We start from the raw sequence: 18,527 nt of genomic DNA, 5'->3' as shown, positions 1-18,527 counted from the left end.
AAGTGGTTTTTTTTTTTTTTGGTTGATGATGCATAAGCTTGCTTTCTTGCATCAAATGTCTCTACTAATGCTAATTATGACATCCTTATCTCTACTAGCAATTGTTTGATAAATAATTGGTAGGACTCCGTGGACCTTCCTTGCAACCGGTCTACAATGCTTGGAGAACTTCATATCTGGCTATATTGTAATACCCAAGTACCTTTCCTCCACTACCTGCTTTAGTTCAACTCCACCAAACATATAGGTTATTTTGGGGTTACTATTCCCCAGGTGCAATGCTTTAGACTTTGTTGGATTAAAGCATAGCTGCCATTTTTCTCACCATACCTGAAGTCTATCTAGGTCACTCTGAAGAAGCTCTGCTTGGTGATGATCATTAACTATTCTACCAATCTTTATATAAACTGCAATTTAGACATTACACTCTCTATCCTTTCATCGATGTCATTTATGAAACTCAAGAACAACAGTGGCCCTAATACTGATCCTTGGGGAACCCCACTTCTTACATCAACTCAATCTGAGGAATAACCATTTATCACAACCCTCTGCCTCTGCCTTGAAGCCATCCAGTTATCCATCTAAGGATTTCCCTGTAATTCCAACCTGTACCAACTTATAAAGAAACCACTCATGTGGGACTGAGTCAAATGTTTTGCTGAAATCCAAATAAACAATATCAAAATTATTCCTAAGTCCAGCTGTTGAGTGACCCTGTCAGAACATCTAACCAGATTAGTTAAACATGATTTTCCCTTTACAAAACTATCCTGAGCATCCTTCAGAATTCCATTTTTGTCTAAATGATCCTGAATTCCACTCTTGATCATTGTCTCCATGATTTTCCCTACTATTGAAGTTAGTAAGGAAAATCATTGTCTAACTGGCCAGTAATTTCCCTCTTCACTCTTAGAACTGCCCTTATGTATTGGAGATACATTGGCACTTTTCCAATCCAATGGAATCACTCCCGAGTCCAGTGATGCTCTCATAATTAGCCCCAATGGTTCAATGCACTCACTTGCTACCTCCCTTAAGATTATAGGGTATAAGCCATCAACCCCAGGAGCCTTACTGGCCTATAGGCTCGATCGTTTTGTCATTAAATAAACATGTGAAATTTCAACATCATTAATTACATTTTTCCAACTTCACTCCCATAATATCTCATTGACACAAAGGGTTTTTCTTTTGTAAATATCGATGCAAAGTAACTGTTGAGTTCATCTGCCACTTCAGCTGGGGTATCTAATACTATCCCGCATCTATTACATAAGGGTCCGATCTGGTTTGTCCTTCTCTTCTTTGCATTTATATATGTGAAGAATTCCTTATCCCCCCCCCCTTTGCCAGTGATGTCTGATAATCTGCCTTTGCTAGCCTAACCTTTTCTGTACCGTTATTACAGATCAATTTGTAGTTGTTATAGGCTTCAGCACTTTTTGTTCTATAACTCTTCCATGCTGCCTTTTTCTGCTCAAATAATCTGGCAACTTCCTTAATCATTCAACTTGGAATCTTCCTCGTGGAGTATTTTTTTAATTGTATATAAGCATTCATGGCTTCTGTGATTAATGTTTTAAAGGTATACCATAATTCAATTGTATTTACTCTCTGTGAGATATCTAACCAGTTATTAGCATTAGCATTAGTAGAGGCATTTGATGCAAGAAAGCAAGCTTATGCAGCATCAGCCAAAAAAAAAAAAAAAAAAAACCCCACTTCCACTTCACCCCTCTGTTCGTTCAAAATACCTGTCCAGCTGAGCCTTAAACTTATTTAGGCTATCAACCTCCACCACAAGGGATGGAAGTCTGTTCCACCAACCAACCACCCGCTGGCTAAAGGCAAATTTCCGCACGTCTATCCTACATCTGTCTTTCCTCAATTTGAATTTATGCCCTCTCAGGTGATTTTTCTGAGCTAGAGGAAGAATCCCATCAGCATTGAGCATGCTTAAACCATTCAAGGCTTTATACACCTCTATCAGATCACCTCGCTGGTGCCTAGTCTCCAGACACTGTAATTTGCAAAACTTAAGCCTTTCTTCGTAAGAGCACCCCTTTGTTCCATTCACTAATCTTGTTGCCCTTCTCTGTACTCGTTCCAGCAGCTCTACATCCTTCTTGAAATGAGGCCTCCAGACCTGTATACAGTACTCTAGGTGTGGCCTGACCATCGCCTTATACAATGGAATAATCACCTCCTTATCCCTGCTGGAAAAATTCCTGTATATCATTGACAATACTCCATGAGCTACTCTTGCAGCCTGTTTGCACTGCTCAGAGATCTTCATATCTACCTGCACAACCACCCCCAAGTCCCTTTCATTCTCTACCACTGTCAGTGTAGTACCACAGAGTTGATACGTTGCTCTGGGGTTGCTGTTTCCCATGTGTAGTACTTTACATTTGTCAATGTTAAACTTCATTTGCCACCTCTCAGCCCATCTGCTCAACCTTTCCAGATCCTGTTGCAGCAGCATAGTGTCAGTAGTGTCCTTGACAACCCTGCCAACCTTTGTATCGTCTGCAAACTTGGACATTAAGCCCGATATACCATCATCAATATCATTTATAAATACAGAAAACAATAATGGACCCAACACTGAGCCCTGAGGGACTCCACTAATAACATCAGTCCACGATGAGCAGTGTCCATTGATTACCACTCTCTGTCTTCTCCCCCTCAACCACCCAGATTCAACTTGGAATCTTCCTCGTGGAGTATTTTTTTAATTGTATATAAGCATTCGTGGCTTCTGTGATTAATGTTTTAAAGGTATACCATAATTCAATTGTATTTACTCTCTGTGAGATATCTAACCAGTTAATAGAGGCCATGTAGCATCTTAGGCTGTCGTAATTTCCTTTCCTGAAATTATAACCCATTCCTTTGCCTTTAACTACTGCTACCTCTCTCTCTTCATCGTCCACCATAGAACTCCATGATCACTTCCTGCTACCGGTTCCTGTAATGTCAGCCCTATTATATCATCTGGTTTGTGAGTGGTTTTTTTGATGATGTCTAGAGTATTCTTTACCCTAGTACACTCTCTGACATGTTGATTAAATTAGCAGTCATATAGTTGATTTAAAAATTTTATCCCCCATGTGGACTTTCCTTCCCATTTGCTTCAGTCAATTATGATGAGAGCCTCTACATTTGCATGTAGAGGCTCTCATCATAATCTTTGCAATCACCTGGCCGGTAGATTACTCCCACTGACATTATACCTTTGCTTCCATCTATCTCACACCATACAGATTCTATACTAGCATGCAAAACGTCTGAATCTGGGAAAGCTTTCATCACACTCAGGCTGCTTTTGATAAGAAGCATGACCCCCACCACCCCCTTCTATCTTCCCTATCATTTCTAAATACATTATACATTCTGTACTGAAACTCATCATCCCCTATCTCTGGGTGGCGCCATTTCTGTAAGCCCTATTATGGCAGCATTACTTGTCCTAACTGGCAGTTTAAATTCACTCATTTTATTGATTACACTTTTGGCATTATTGTATAAACAATTAAGACTTAATGTTAAGACAAAAACACTAAGTCTTAATTGTTTATACAATAAAGACACATCCCTTAAATTATTTAAGCTCGCTTCCCTGGCATTAGCTGCTTGCTCATTTGAAACGTTTCTGCCCTCAGTACATCTTGCTAATATGTTCTGTTGCGATAACAAACAAGAACTCTTGAGGTGTGAGATACCAATATTATCAGATAAACGTGTATCTATATTATCCTTGTCCCCCCAAACTAGCATTTTCCCTGAACCTTTAAGGTATCCTCAATAATACTGGCAATAACTCTTACACCTTTGTTTAAATGTATCCCTTCTCTACAAAACAGATTCCTTCTACCTATAAGTGTGGGCCAAGCTGATAGAAATTTCCCCCCTTGCAGAGTACTTCAAGTCTTGAGTTAATCCACAAGGCTTTCAGCATATAATCTCTCCTGTCAAGCCTGGGCAGAATTGCAGACATATTAACATTGTGACCTAACTCAAGGCATTTCTTCAGCATTTCTTCTAATGTAGTAGCAGCAGTAGATGGAGGCATGTGATTAGTATCAGTAATGGCGGCATGGTGCAAAAAAGCCTATGCTGCACCAGCCAAAAAAAAAAAAAAAACGAATAAAACAATGATAAAAAAAAATAATAATAATAATTAATAAAAGAAAAGGAAATTAAACCTATCATCCTATGCACTTCCCTCACCCGAAGGTACTATCCAGATGACCTTTGAATTTCCCCAAACTGTCAGCCTCTACCACCCTCTACCATGTAGGCAACCTATTCCAGTAATTTACAACTCTCTGGCTAAAATAAAACTTCCTGCAGTCCAATCTAAACATTTTCCCCTGTAACTTGAATTTATGTCCCCTAGTTTTAGCATCATTTATAATCTTGAAAATTTCGTCCGCATTCATTTTACTGATGCCTCTCAGAGCCTTAAACACGTCAATCAAATCTCCTCTAAGATGTCTTTCCAAACTCTGCAACCCACATATTCGAAGTCTTTCTTCATAAGGATGATCTTTTGCCGATCTCACCAGGCAAGTTACCCGTCTTTGCACCCTTTCAAGAAGCTTGATGTCTTTCTTTAGGTGCGGTCTCCATACTGGAACACAGTATTCCAAGTGTGGTCTAACAAAAGCCTTATATAATGTGATTATCACATCCCTCTCTCTACTTGTAAAAGTTCGATAGATCATCGATAGGATACCATGGGCCTTCCTTGCAACCTGTTTACAATGCTCACAGAATTTCACATCTAACTGTATCGTAACACCCAAGTCCCTTTCCTCCAGTACTGGGTTTAGTTGAACTCCACCAAGTGAATAAGTTATTTTGGGATTACTGTTTCCCAGGTGTAATACCTTACACTTTGTTGGATTAAAGAATAGCTGCCATTTTTCTGACCATTCCTGAAGTCTCTATCTAGGTCTCTCTGAAGAAGCTTAGCTTGACAGTGATCATTAACTACTCTACCAATTTTAACATCATCTTCTGCAAATTTAGACATCACGCCCTCTATCCCTTCATCGATGTCGTTTATGAAGATTAAAAACAACAGTGGTCCTAATACTGATCCTTGGGGAACCCCACTTCTGACATCAACCAATCTGGGGAATAGCCATTTATCACAACCTTCTGCCTCCTGCCCTGAAGCCATCCTGCTATCCATCTAAGGATTTTCCCAGTGATTCCAATCCGTTCCAGCATATAGAGCAACCGCTCATGTGGGACTGAGTCAAAAGCTTTGCTGAAATCTAAATAAACAATGTCAAAGTTACCCCCAGGGGCTCACATCTGGTGAGTATGGGCTTGGCACACCCAGGGTCCTGAGCTGGATATCATCATTCTTCTCTTTCTTGGTGATTCCCTTCTATTTCTGACCCCCCTCGCTCTCTCTCTCTTCAGTACTTTTTATTGCTCTGTAACTTTTCCATGCGACCTTTTTCTGCTCAAGTAATGTGGCAACTTCACTATTCATCCAACTTGGAACCCTCCTCGTGGAGTATTTTTTTAATGGTAAATACCATTCAAGGCATCTGTGATTGTTTTAAAAGCATACCACAGTTCGATTGTATTCATTCTCTGCGATATCTACCCAGTTAATAGAGGCCATGTAGTACCTTAAGGCATTGTAATTTCCTTTTCTGAAATTAAAACCCATTCCTTTGCCTTTTACTACTGCTACCTCTCTCATCATCATCTTGTAGAACTCTGTGATTACTTCCTGCTACTGGTTCCTCTATGGTCAGCCCTGTTATGTCATCTGATTTATGGGTGATGATGAGGTCTAGGATATTCTTTTCTTTAGTACTTTCCCTGACATGTTGATACAAATAACAGTCATCTAGTTGATTTAAATATTTTTCCCCATGTCGAGTTTCCTTCCCATTTACTCCAATCAGTTAGCGGCAAATTGAAATCACCCATAATAAGACATTGACACTTACTTGCCCATTCCATTTGCATGTAGAGGCTTTTGTCATAATCTTCACAATCGCCTGGTCTGTAGATTACTCCTACTCACATTATATCTTTGTTTCCAACTATCTCACACCATACAGATTCTATACTAGCATGTGAAATGTCTGAATCCGAGAAAGCTATTGTCGCACTCAGGCTGCTTCTGATAAGAAGCATTACCCCACCACCCCTTCTGTCTACCCTTGCTTCCTAAATACATTATGCAAGCCGTACTGAAACTTATCATCCCCAATTTCCAGGTGGCACCACGTCTCCGTAAGCCCTATTATGTCTGCATTACTTGTTTTAACCAGCAGTTCGAGTTTGCTCATTTTATTGATGACACTTCTAACATTACTATATAAACAATTAAGACTTACTGTTCTTGTATATTTAACAACCCTAACACAACCCTTGAAGTCTTTTTAGGCTCTTCCCTGGCATTAGCTACCCACTCACTTGAAACGTTTCTGCCCCCAGAACGTCTAGATAATATGTCCATTTGGGGTAACAGATAAGAACTCTTGAGGTATGTGCAAGAGCTACTTTGACCAATATTATCAGATAAATGCATGTCAGTATTACCCACATCCCCCCCCCCTAACCCTGGACCTTTAAGGTATCCTCAATAATACTGGCAAAAACTTTTGCACCACCTTTATTTAAGTGTATCCCGTCTCTACAAAACAAATTCCTTCTACCTACAAGTGTGGGCCATGCTGATAGAAATTTTCCCCCTAAAGCCTTGCAGAGTCCTTCAAGTCTTGAGTTAATCCACAAGGCTTTTAACATATAATCCCTCCTATCGTGTATTTGAGGCCCAAATCAGGTGTGCATCACTTATTATTATTCTCGAGGGCAAGCACCCATTTTTCAGTGACTCAAATTGTTCCATCAGGGCACCAAATTGTAATTTAAGATCAGTGCACTCCTTACATCGATCACAAAGAAAAGAATCCCCAGGTCAGCTATGATTAGTCACCAGGTCGACCTTGTAAAACATTCCACAGGTTCCATAATGGATTAAATCATGACTCACCCGTAAATCGCCATCAGCTATTTCCATGTGAGTGATGATACCCTGTGACATGTTTAAGGCAGATCTCGTAACTACCATTATAAAATTAGCTAAATATCAATGAAAATTAACTTTTAAAAATTATATCTATAATATTATAAAAATCAAACTGTTACAGGAAAACCTATAACAAAATAATCCAACAATATCAAAATAAATCAAATATTTAAAAGCACTAATCAACAGTAATCTAATCCACTTAACTGTGAGGAGCCGTGATGAAGCGCGCGTCCGCTCGCCTCGAACACCAACACTCGAATGATGCAAGAAAGCAAGCATATTAGCATATGTAGCATCAACCAAAAAAAAAAAAAAAAACCAATTTCAAATATCCATTCCTTCTAAAAGTTTGTCCAGTTCCTCCTTGAATTTATTTAAGCTATCAACTTCCACAATGACAGTTTGAATTTTGTTCCAACAATTAACCACCCACTGGCTAAAGGCAAATTTCTGCACATCTATTCTACAACTGTCTTTCCTCAATTTGAATTTATGTCCCCTCAGGTTCTTATTCTGAGCAAGCAGAAGAATCCCATCAGAATTCAGCTTGCTGAACCCATTCAAGGCCTTATACACCTCAATCAGATCACCTTGCAGGTGCTAGTCCACCTATCCTTATTACAAAAAATATTTCCCAGTGGAGTATCCTAATAAAACTAAGTCCTTTTGAACCAGAGTAGTTTGCACGTGGTTATTTTGTTCTGGGGCACAAATCGGGAGTGCATCACTTGGTAGGTTACTAGACTCTCAAGGGTAAGCACCCATTTTTTCAGTGACTCAGATTGTTCTAGCAATGCACCAAATTTTAACTTAAGATCGGTGCACTCCTTACAAGCTAGGATTATCCACTAGGTTGACCTTGGAAGTAGGGTGATACGTAAAGGGTGATATTGAAGTGGGGTTATACATAAAGAGGTAACTACCATTAAGGGTAAAGGGAAGGGTTTTTGCTTTTGTAAAGAAGACTATAGTCTCAGACAGTTTTTAAATTCTGTACAGTGGGGTCCTCTTACTAAGAATGGCTTAAGTTCTGCAAATTTCAGTGGACCAACAACAAATTCTAAATGTAAAGAATTCAGGGAAATAATTATAGAAGCTAAAAGGCTTTTCATACCAACTAAGAAATACAGTTCAGAGTTTCATCTGACAACCTAAATGGATGTCAGATGAACTGTGGAGATGAGGCAGAGAAGAAAAAATCATAGGATGCATATAAGTTATCAGGCTTTGGAAAGGCTTCCTGATAACTTGTATTACCTAGAAAGACTTCAGTTCTGCAAATTGCAGCATCTCAAGACCAGGCACTTGCTGAGACTACACACATGAGGGGGGCATAAAAGTAAAGTAAAGTGCAGCCATTATCAACCCACTGCAGGATGGAAGCCTCCTCAACAATTCATGCTGAGGGAAATGGACCATAATCTGCCACGCTGGTCCAGTGCGGGTTGGCAGATCGACCGTATTCAGCAGTCAGGGGCTTGAACCTCGGTCTACTCAAGGAGCGTGTGCTACTGCACTCTCGCGCCTGCCCACTCGGCTACGACCTGAGGGGGCCATAAATTCAAGTTAAAGGATGGTTGCAGGATAGATGTGCAGAAGTTTGCCTTCAGCCAGCAGATGTTTGATTGTTGAAGTGAATGGGGTGAATAAATTCATGGGAGAACTAGACAAATTCTTGGAGGGCACAGATGGATGAACTGTGTTTTTTTTTTTTTTTTTTTGTTTGTTTTTGTATTGATGCTATATAAGCATGCTTTTTTGCATGATTTTCCATTAGTACTACTAATAATTATATTTATAAGAGCATCTTTGGATTCAGGGAAGTTCCCTGTGGACTGGAGATGTCTGAATGTATCCTCAGTTTACAAAGAGGGACTTAAAGGGTGACATGAATAATTACAGATTTGTTAGCTTAACTTTTGTTTTCCAGGGAAAATAATGGAGACACCGGTTAAAGAAGAAGTTCAGGACCCTTTAGACAAGAATGCAGTTATACTTCAGTCACAGCATGGGTTACTTAAGGGGAAATGTTGTCTGGCCAGTTTGATTGGTTACTGTAATGTGGTCACAAAGAAACTGGATGCAAACAATAATTGTAATATGATATACTAGTATTTCAGGAAAGCTTTTGGTACTGTTGCACATAATAGACTGCTGTACAAATTTTTTGATACTTTTGCTGCAGCAGTGTAGCATTAAGGCAAGTTACTGCTATGGATAAAGGAATGGTTGAGTAGGAGAAGACAGAGTTGTTTTCAGTGGATACTTCTCTTCATGGATTAAAAAAAAAAAATTTCTTGTTTATACTCTGGCATGGCCACCAGCACCAGGTCAGTAGAATTTACAATAAATCATCAATACAAACGCTAATTGTATTTAGTAGTCATGGGCTTTAACTCTGGTCCACTCAAAGAGCACGTGCTACTGCACACTTTCCCTTAACCACTTGGCTATGTTATCAGTGGAGTGATCTAGGGCTCAGTGCTGAGCCAGTGTTGTTTTCTGTATTTATTAATAATAGACTGCTTTTTTACCCCCCTGTAGTTTAATGAGAATATGTACTTTTTTTTGTAAAGTTAAAACTTTACGTTGCATTTGTTGTTTACATTTTACTTCACGATTGTTGGTCTGGTTTCAGAAAGCAGCACTGTAGCTCTATTTAGTATTAATATATTCCACAATTTGTTTGATGTGAAGAAGGTACATCAGGCTTAATGTCTAATGTTTGCAGATGATATGACGGTTGGCAGGGTGGTAAACAACAGTAATGATGGTATGCTACTGCAAAAAGATCTAAAAAAATTTGTTAGTTGGGCTGAGAAATGGTAATTGAGGTTTAACACTGACAAATGTAAAGTACTGCATGTGGGTAGCAGTAAGCCCTGACCCTTAACATACCAGCTGTGTACTACACTCAGAGTACTGGAAAATGAAGCATACTGGTAGCTAATTGTGCAGTTGATGTCAAATTCTCTGAGTAGTGCAGAAAGGCTGCCAGGACAGCACATGGGTTTTGTCAATGATATACAGGAATTTATTTGTTAGCAGGAATAAGGACGTGATTATTTCATTATATAAGGCAATGGTCGGGCAACACCTTGAGTCTGGAAGCCCCATTTTAGGATGGATGTAAATCTACCATACCTCACGGAGGAAGAACCAGCTAATGCAGTGGCTTCCAGATTAAAGAAAACTCACAAAAATTAAACATTTTTCCTCTTAGAGGAAAAATTAAAAATTATTCCTCTGTGAGATGAAATGAAAATGAGCTATCAGTTGCAATATATTCAATTATAATTTTTGTAAACAACAGCATGCAACATCCTCTTCAAAGTTATGAAATCACACACGTAGAATGGCAAAAACTACTAAAGGCATAATGCAAAGTGTGCCCTAGATTAATTGCATAAAGAAGGGGCACTTATTCAACTTGTTTTCTGTAATTTAATGGGAATATGTACTTCTTTTTTTGTAAAGTTAAAACTTTACATTGCAGTTGTTGATTACATTTTACTTTGCATTTGTTGGTTACATTTTACATTGCATTTGTTTATTACATTTTATTCCCAACTGTTGGGCTAATTTCAGAAAACAGCACTGTAGCTCTATTTAGTATAGATATATTCCACAATTTTTTATTGAAAGAAGCTTATAATGGATTATTAAATTAACAGTAGCCACTGGCAGAGGTGAAATTGATCCTTGCACTGCTTCTATTGAAATACAATTGAGCAGCAGCCTCAATTGCAAGCATTGGAAAGCAATGCAATGGGGATTTCCAGGACGGCTGGGAGTCAGAGTGGAACAAGTAAATACATGGGCTCTGTTAGGGTAACTAAGAGTAGAAATAGGTGCATGTATACTTGCATGTACACCAATGCTAGGAGTATAGTTAATAAATTTGATGAGCTGGAATTGCTAGTCAAGACATCAAAGGCAGATATTGTTGGGATATCAGAGACATGGTGTCACACAGACATAAGCAGTGCAGAATTGGAATTTGGGGAGTAAAATGTGTACAGAAAAGATGACAGAACAGGAGGAGGGGTTATGCTGTTAGTTAAGAAACACATAAAATCGAAGGAAGTGCATCCAATTGATCTTGATGGATAATGCAATGTTGAGTCTGTTTGGTGTGACAAGCACTGGGAAAGGAAAAAAGACAGTAGGTGTTAGCATTAGCATTAGCATTAGCATTAGTAGAGGCATACGATGCAAGAAAGCAAGCTTATTCAGCATCAGCCAAAAAAAAAAAAAAAAAAACCCACTCCCATTTCACCCCTCCGTTCGTTCGAAATACCTGTCCAGTTGAGCTTTAAATTTGTTTAGGCTATCAACTTCAACAACAAGTGATGGAAGTCGGTTCCACCAACCAACCACCCGCTGGCCAAAGGCAAATTTCCGCACATCTATCCGACATCCGTCCTTCCTCAATTTGAATTTATGCCCTCTGAGGTGATTATTCTGAGAAAGATGAAGAATCCCATTTGCATTGAGCATGCTCAAACCATTCAAGGCCTTATACACCTCTATCAGATCACCTCGCCGGTGCCTAGTCTCCAGACTCTGTAATTTGCAAAACTTAAGCCTTTCTTCGTAAGAGCAACCCTTTGTTCCATTTACTAATCTTGTTGCCCTTCTCTGTACCCGTTCCAGCAGCTCTACATCCTTCTTGAAATGAGGCCTCCAGACCTGTATACAGTACTCAAGATGTGGCCTAACCATTGCCTTATACAAGGGAATAATCACCTCCTTATCCCTGCTAGAAAAATTCCTGTATATCATTGACAAGACACCATGAGCTACTCTTGCAGCTCGTCTGCACTGCTCAGAGAACTTCATATCTCCCTGCACAATTACCCCCAGGTCCTTTTCATTCTCCACCACTGTCAGTGCAGTACCGCAGAGTTGATACGTTGCTCTGGGGTTACTGTTTCCCATATGTAGTACTTTACATTTGTCAATGTTAAACTTCATTTGCCACCTCTCAGCCCATCTGTTCAACCTTTCCAGATCCTGTTGCAGCAGCATAGCGTCAGTAGTGTCCTTAACGACCCTGCCAACCTTTGTATCATCTGCAAACTTGGACATTAAACTTGATATCCCATCATCAATATCATTCATAAACACCGAAAACAACAACGGACCCAACACTGAACCTTGAGGAACTCCACTAATAACATTAGTCCACGTTGAGCAGTGTCCATTGATTACCACTCTCTGTCTTCTGCCACTCAACCATCCCCTTATCCATAGTAGCAATTTGCCTCCAATGCCACACTGCTCCAATTTGTGCAGCAGTCTTCCATGTGCAACAGTATCAAAAGCCTTTCTAAGATCCAAATATATAATATCAAAGTTATTCCCTGCATCCAGTTCTTTTGTGACTACATCATAGTATCCAATCAAATTGGTCAGGCAAGACCTGCCCTTAACAAAACCATGCTGCGTCTGAGCTATAACTGAATTCTTGTCTAGATGATCCTGCAGTGCTTCTTTAACCAGTGCCTCCATTAATTTACCTGGAACAGAAGTTAAACTAACAGGTCTATAATTACTTGTGTCAGCCTTTGATCCTCCTTTGTGAATTGGGGTTACATTTGCACATCTCCAGTCTATGGGTACCTCCCCTGAGTCCAAAGAAGCTCTCATAATTATGGCTAGGGGTTTGCATACTTCCTTTGCTGCCTCCTTTAATATAACTGGATAGATCCCATCCACCCCAGGTGCCTTTTTTATGTTTATCCTCAACAATCTCTCCTCCACTTTCCTCTCAGTTATTACAAAATCATCCAGCTCACTGCCAATGTTTACTTTACCTACATCATTCTCCTTCCTGAATAACTCCTCATGCGTGAATGTAGATGCAAAATACTCGTTTAGATTGTTAGCCACCTGAGCAGGATCCTCAACTGTTGAACCATCAATATCCAGTGGACCAATCTGATTCATCCCTTTCCTTCTCGAGTTCAAGTATGTAAAGAACTCTTTTCTGTTTTTCTTTGCATCCTTTGCCAAGGATTTTTCGTAGTCTGCCTTTGCCTGCCTAATCTCCTTTGTGACTTGGTTACAGACCAACTTATATCTATCATAGGCTTCCATGTCACCCATTAATTTATATGTATCCCATGCATTTTTCTTCTCTGCCACATGTCTCATTAGTTCATCTGACAACCATTTAGGCCTAAACCTTGAACAATATTTCTTAGTTGGTATGTAAAGCCTGGTAGCCTCCAAGATTAGTTCCTTGAATGCTTCCCATTTAGAGTTTGCTGTTGGTAACATCATCAGTTGGTCCCACTGTACAGAATTTAAATACTGTCTCAGACCATCATAGTCGCCTTTACGAAAACAAAAACCCTTCCCTTTACCTCTGATGGTAGTTACCTCCTTGAGTAAATCCCACTTCAACACACTGTGATCACTGCCACCTAGTGGTTCATTTATCTGCAGGTTCTTAATGCACGAAGAGTCACTACTGATAATCAGATCAAGAGTATTGCTCCCTCTTGTTGCCTCACGAACATGCTGATGTAGAAAACAATCATCCAATAAATCCACAAAAGCCTTGCTAGTGTGCGAGTGACCAACCCACAAATTCCAGTCAATATCTGGGAAATTAAAATCCCCCATTATAAGACTCTCTGATTTACTGGCCCACTCTATTTCCCTGTACAATATCTTATTATACTCATCAGAGTCATTAGGCCTATAGCACACTCCTACTCTCAATTTTGATTTCCCTATGCTTATGTCACACCAAACTGATTCGGCACTGCCCTGTCCATCGATGTCAACTGGCTTCACTTCCTTGGACTTTATGTGTTTCTTAATTAATAGCATAACCCCTCCTCCCCTCCTGTCCTGTCTATCCTTTCTATACACATTGTATTCCCCAAATTCCAGTTCCGCATTACTTATATCTGTGTGACACCACGTCTCTGATATCCCAACAAGTGTTTGTTATAGGCCTAATGAATCTGATGGGTATAATGAGCAATCATGCAGAGAAATAGTGGGCCAGTAAATCAGAGTATCTTATAATGGGGATTTTAATTTCCTGGATGTGGCACCTCCGTAGCCAGGTGGGAAGGAGCAGCAGTGCATAGCACACACTTCTTGATTAGACCGGGGTTCGAACCCGTCACCACCAAATACGGAGGATGCGGAAAGGTCAGTAAATGACCACCGCATATCCCGGAGCAATATGGCCTTAGTTGCTAATGCTCCTAAAAACCAAATAACAACAACAACATTGACTGGAATTTGTGGGTTGGTCACTCACACACTAGCAAGGCTTTTGTGGATTTATTGGATGATTGTTTTCTACAACAGCATGTTCGGGAGGCAACTAGAGGGAGTAATACCTTTGATTTGATTATCAGTAGTGATTCTTCATCCATTAAGAATCTGCATATAAAGGAACCACTAGGTGGGAGTGATCACAGTGTGCTGAAGTGGGATTTATTCAAAGGGATAAAGGGAAGGGTTTTTGCTTTCGTAAAGGTGACTACTGTGGGACCAACTAATGAAGTTACCAACAGCAAATTCAAAATGGGAAGCATTCAAAGAAATAATCTTGGAAGCTACTAGCCTTTTCATACCAACTAAGAAATATTGTTCAAGATTTAGGCCTAAATAGATGTCAGATGAAATTATTGAACATGTGGCAAAGAATAAAAATGCATGGGGTATGTATAAATTAAGAGTTTATACATATCCCATGCATGGGATATGTATTAATTATGTAAATAAAGAGTTCTCTACTTACGTAATTAACAAGAGTTCTCTACTTATGTAAACTCTAGAAGGAAGGGGATTAATCAGATTGGCCCACTTGATATCGATGGTTCAACTGTTTTTGATCCTGCTCAGATAGCTAACAAACTAAATGAATATTTTGCATCTACATTCACACATAAGGAATTATTCAGGGAGGGGAATGCCAGAAGTGTATTAAAATCTGTCAGATAATCTTGTAATAACTGAGAGTAAAGTGGAGGAGAAATTGTTGAAGATAAACATAAGAAAGGCACCTGGAGTGGATGGAAAATATCCAATTATATTAAAGGAAGTAAGCAAAATTATAGCCATAATTATGAGAGCTTCCTTGGACTTCCTAGGACCCATGGACTGGAAATGTGCAAATGCTCCAATCCACAAAGGAGAATCAAAGGGAGATACAGGTAATTACAGACCTGTTAGTTTAACTTCTGTTCCAGGGAAAATAATGGAGGCACTGGTTAAAGAAGCTTTGCAAGATCATCTAGACAAAATTGCAGTAATAGTTAAGACCCAGCATAAGTTTGTTAAAGGGAGGTCTTGTCTGACCAATTTGATTTGATACTATGATATGGTCACAAAGGAACTGAATGCCAAAAATAATTTTGATATCATATACTTGGATATCAGGAAAGCTTTTGATACTCATGCACATGGAAGACAGCTGTACAAATTTGAGAGGTGGCATTAAGGGTAAGCTGCAATGGATAAAGGGATGGTTGAGTGGGAGACAACAGAGAGTGGTAATCAATGAACACTGCTCTTTGTGGACAAATGTTATTAGTGGATTTCCCCAGGGTTTGGTATTGGGCCCATTGTTGTGTTCAGTATTTATCAATGATATTGATGAAGGTATATCAAGTTTAATGTCCAAGTTTGCAGATGTTACAAAGGTTGGCAAGGTTGTTAACAACAGTAAAGACAGTATATGCTACTCCAACTGGATCTAGATAAGTTGGGAAAATTGGCTGAAGTTTAACATGTGAATGAGACTGAAGTTTAACATTGACAAATGGAGAGTACTGCATATAGAATAACCGAAGAGAAATGTACCAATTGTGTGGTACTACACTCAGGGAAGTCGAAAGTGAAAAAGATGGGGGTAATTGTGCAGTTGAATATGAAGTTCTCTGAGCTGTGCAGACAGGCTGCTAGGGCAGGTCATGGAGTCTTGTCAATGATATATAGGAATTTTGCTAGCAGGGACAGGGAGGTGATTATCCCGTTATACAAAGCAATGGTCAGGCCACACCTGGAGTTCTGTGTACAGGTCTGGAGGCCTCATTTTAGGAAGGGTATAGAGTTTCTAGAACGAGTACAAAGAAGGGCAACAAGATTGGTGAGGGAAACAAAGGGGTGCTCTTACGAAGAAAGGGTTAAGTTCTGCAAATTTCAGCTCCTGGAGTGTAGGCACCTGCAAGATGATCTGATTGAGGTGTATAAAGCCTTGAATGGGTTGAGCAAACTGAATGCTGTTGGGATTCTTCGTCTTGCTTGATAGTTGTAGAATAGATATGCGGAAATTTGCCCAGCTGGTAGTTGATTGGTGAAACAGGCTTCCATCTTTTGTTGCGGAAGCTAATAGCCTAAATAAATTTAAGGCTGAGCTGTACAGGCATTTGGAATGAATGGAGGAGTGAAATGGGAGGTTTTTTTTCCCTTTTTTTTTCTGGCTGATGCTGAATGAGCTCGCTTTCTTGCATCGTATGCCTCTACTAATGCTAATTGTTATTATTATTAGCCATATGGTTCAAAGAAGCCTGAGGCTTCATGCTGCACCAGGCCAAAAAAAATTTCTGAATACCCTGAGAGAGAGAGAGAGAGAGAGAGAGAGAGAGAAAATTAGAGTCAAAACTAGAAGGGAAGGGAATCACCAAGAAAGAAAATAATGATGATATCTAGCTCAGGACCCTGGGTGTGCTAAGCCCATAACTCACCATATGTGAGCTCCCGGGGGTTAAATTTAGTACTAGTAGTATTGAAAATGGCATAAGGAAGCAAGATTTATTTTATTTGAAGAAAATGTATTTTTCAAATTCATTTTAATTAGTGAAAAAAAAAAAAATGACAACACAATGGTTGTACATTATGTTCACTCTTCAGTATATGTGTGTGTGTTTAGTTGTGTAAAAAGCCAACAACAAGGGTAGTTGCATGTTGCGACTCCTCGTGATACAACTGTCATATTATATATATATTTTTTCAAATACAATCAGTTTACATTCATTTCAGAAATACAACTGTGATGTTTTTAGACTAAACCAGGAGATAGGAAACAACTTCTCCATGGATGGGGGGAAGTTGATTTGGCAAAATCTTAATTTAAATGGTAATACTTAGTCCAACTTTAACATTAAATTAAAAAATTTCAACACAAATATGGTAAGGACCCAGACAACAAATAACCTAAAAATAAATGAGATGGAGCCTTTCAATTGAAATATCCTGTAATACAGTAGAGCCACCTTTGGCTTATATAACAGCTTCATCATTCTTGGGTGATACACTCTGAGAGGAAGTGCTCTCTGGGCGATCTTCACACCGAAACAGTTTCATCAGAATGAAGCATTATGTATGTTCGTGTGAGACAGCACCTGGGATTTCTCCCATGAGATTTGTTACTCTACAGCATCTGCCATATTCTACATGTCAGGAATGACACCATATGATGTTTCATACTGGTAACCATGATAGCAGGCTTATACAAGGTTACCTTACCACTGAACTATGCACATCCTACAGATGATCAACATACTGAAAGGTAATCCTGTGACCTCTTAAACTTGCTCCATGCTTTCTACAAAAGATATGCTCAGGAAAAAACTATCTTCTTTATGATTCACAAACTTTTTTTTTTTGGGCAGGTGCAGCAAAAGCCTTTGGCTTCCTTGCACTATGTGGCTATGCTAATGCTAACGCCTTGAATGGTTTGAGCATGCTCAATGCTGATGGGATTCTTTCTCTTGCTCAGAGTAATTGCCTGAAATGGCATAAATTCAAATTGAGGAAAGACAGTTGTAGGATAGATGTGTGGAAGTTTGCCTTTAGCCAGCAGATGGTTGATTACTGGAACAAACTTCCATCTGTCATTGTAGAAGTTGATAGCATAAACAGATTCAAGGCAGAACTAGACAAACATTTGGAGCGAGTGGATGAGTGAAATGAGAAGGGGGTGTGTGTGTTTTTTTTTTTTTTGGCTGATGCTATATAAGCTTGCTTTCTTGCATCATGTACCAGTGCTAATGCTAATTAAGTCTTTCTGAAAATAACTGCAATATCAAATGGAGATTGAAAAAGGAAGATAATGTTTGTGTTCACTAGTTAAATGAAAATAACTCACTACAGCATAGCTAAATAAGAATTTCACCCTGCATAAAAGAGTCTGGTATGTCTCGTGGTCATTATTACCCTCTCAACTCACCGAATAAATATGTCATGGAACAAGTGCTCCTACCACAGAACAGCTGCTGTCAACAGCCATGGTGTCACAGCAGTTGTTTCTTCCCTACCCTTATGGAAGGAGAACTTGGATCAACTATGTAAACACATGCAAACAGATACTTTGTTTCAAATGGCCGATAATGAAGCTTAGAGCAAATAAACTATTTTATTGTGAGATCTCCTGGCATGTTGGCCGTTGAGTGGCCACTGCATGATATGATGATGGCAG

The 18,527-nt window shown here is 39.3% G+C and overlaps 1 protein-coding gene across 2 annotated transcripts in view; it reads left to right on the top strand.

The window, feature by feature from the left end:
* Positions 1-18,527, top strand: part of LOC150074993 (sodium/potassium-transporting ATPase subunit alpha-like) — a 632,142-nt gene that overhangs the window by 279,149 nt on the left and 334,466 nt on the right. The gene's annotated exons all lie outside the window — the stretch shown is intronic.

Source organism: Mastigoproctus giganteus, chromosome 14, assembly GCF_048544385.1.
Source record: "Mastigoproctus giganteus isolate SK-2022 chromosome 14, ASM4854438v1, whole genome shotgun sequence".
Taxonomy (NCBI): domain Eukaryota; kingdom Metazoa; phylum Arthropoda; class Arachnida; order Uropygi; family Thelyphonidae; genus Mastigoproctus; species Mastigoproctus giganteus.
This window is presented reverse-complemented; position numbering and strand designations above follow the sequence as displayed.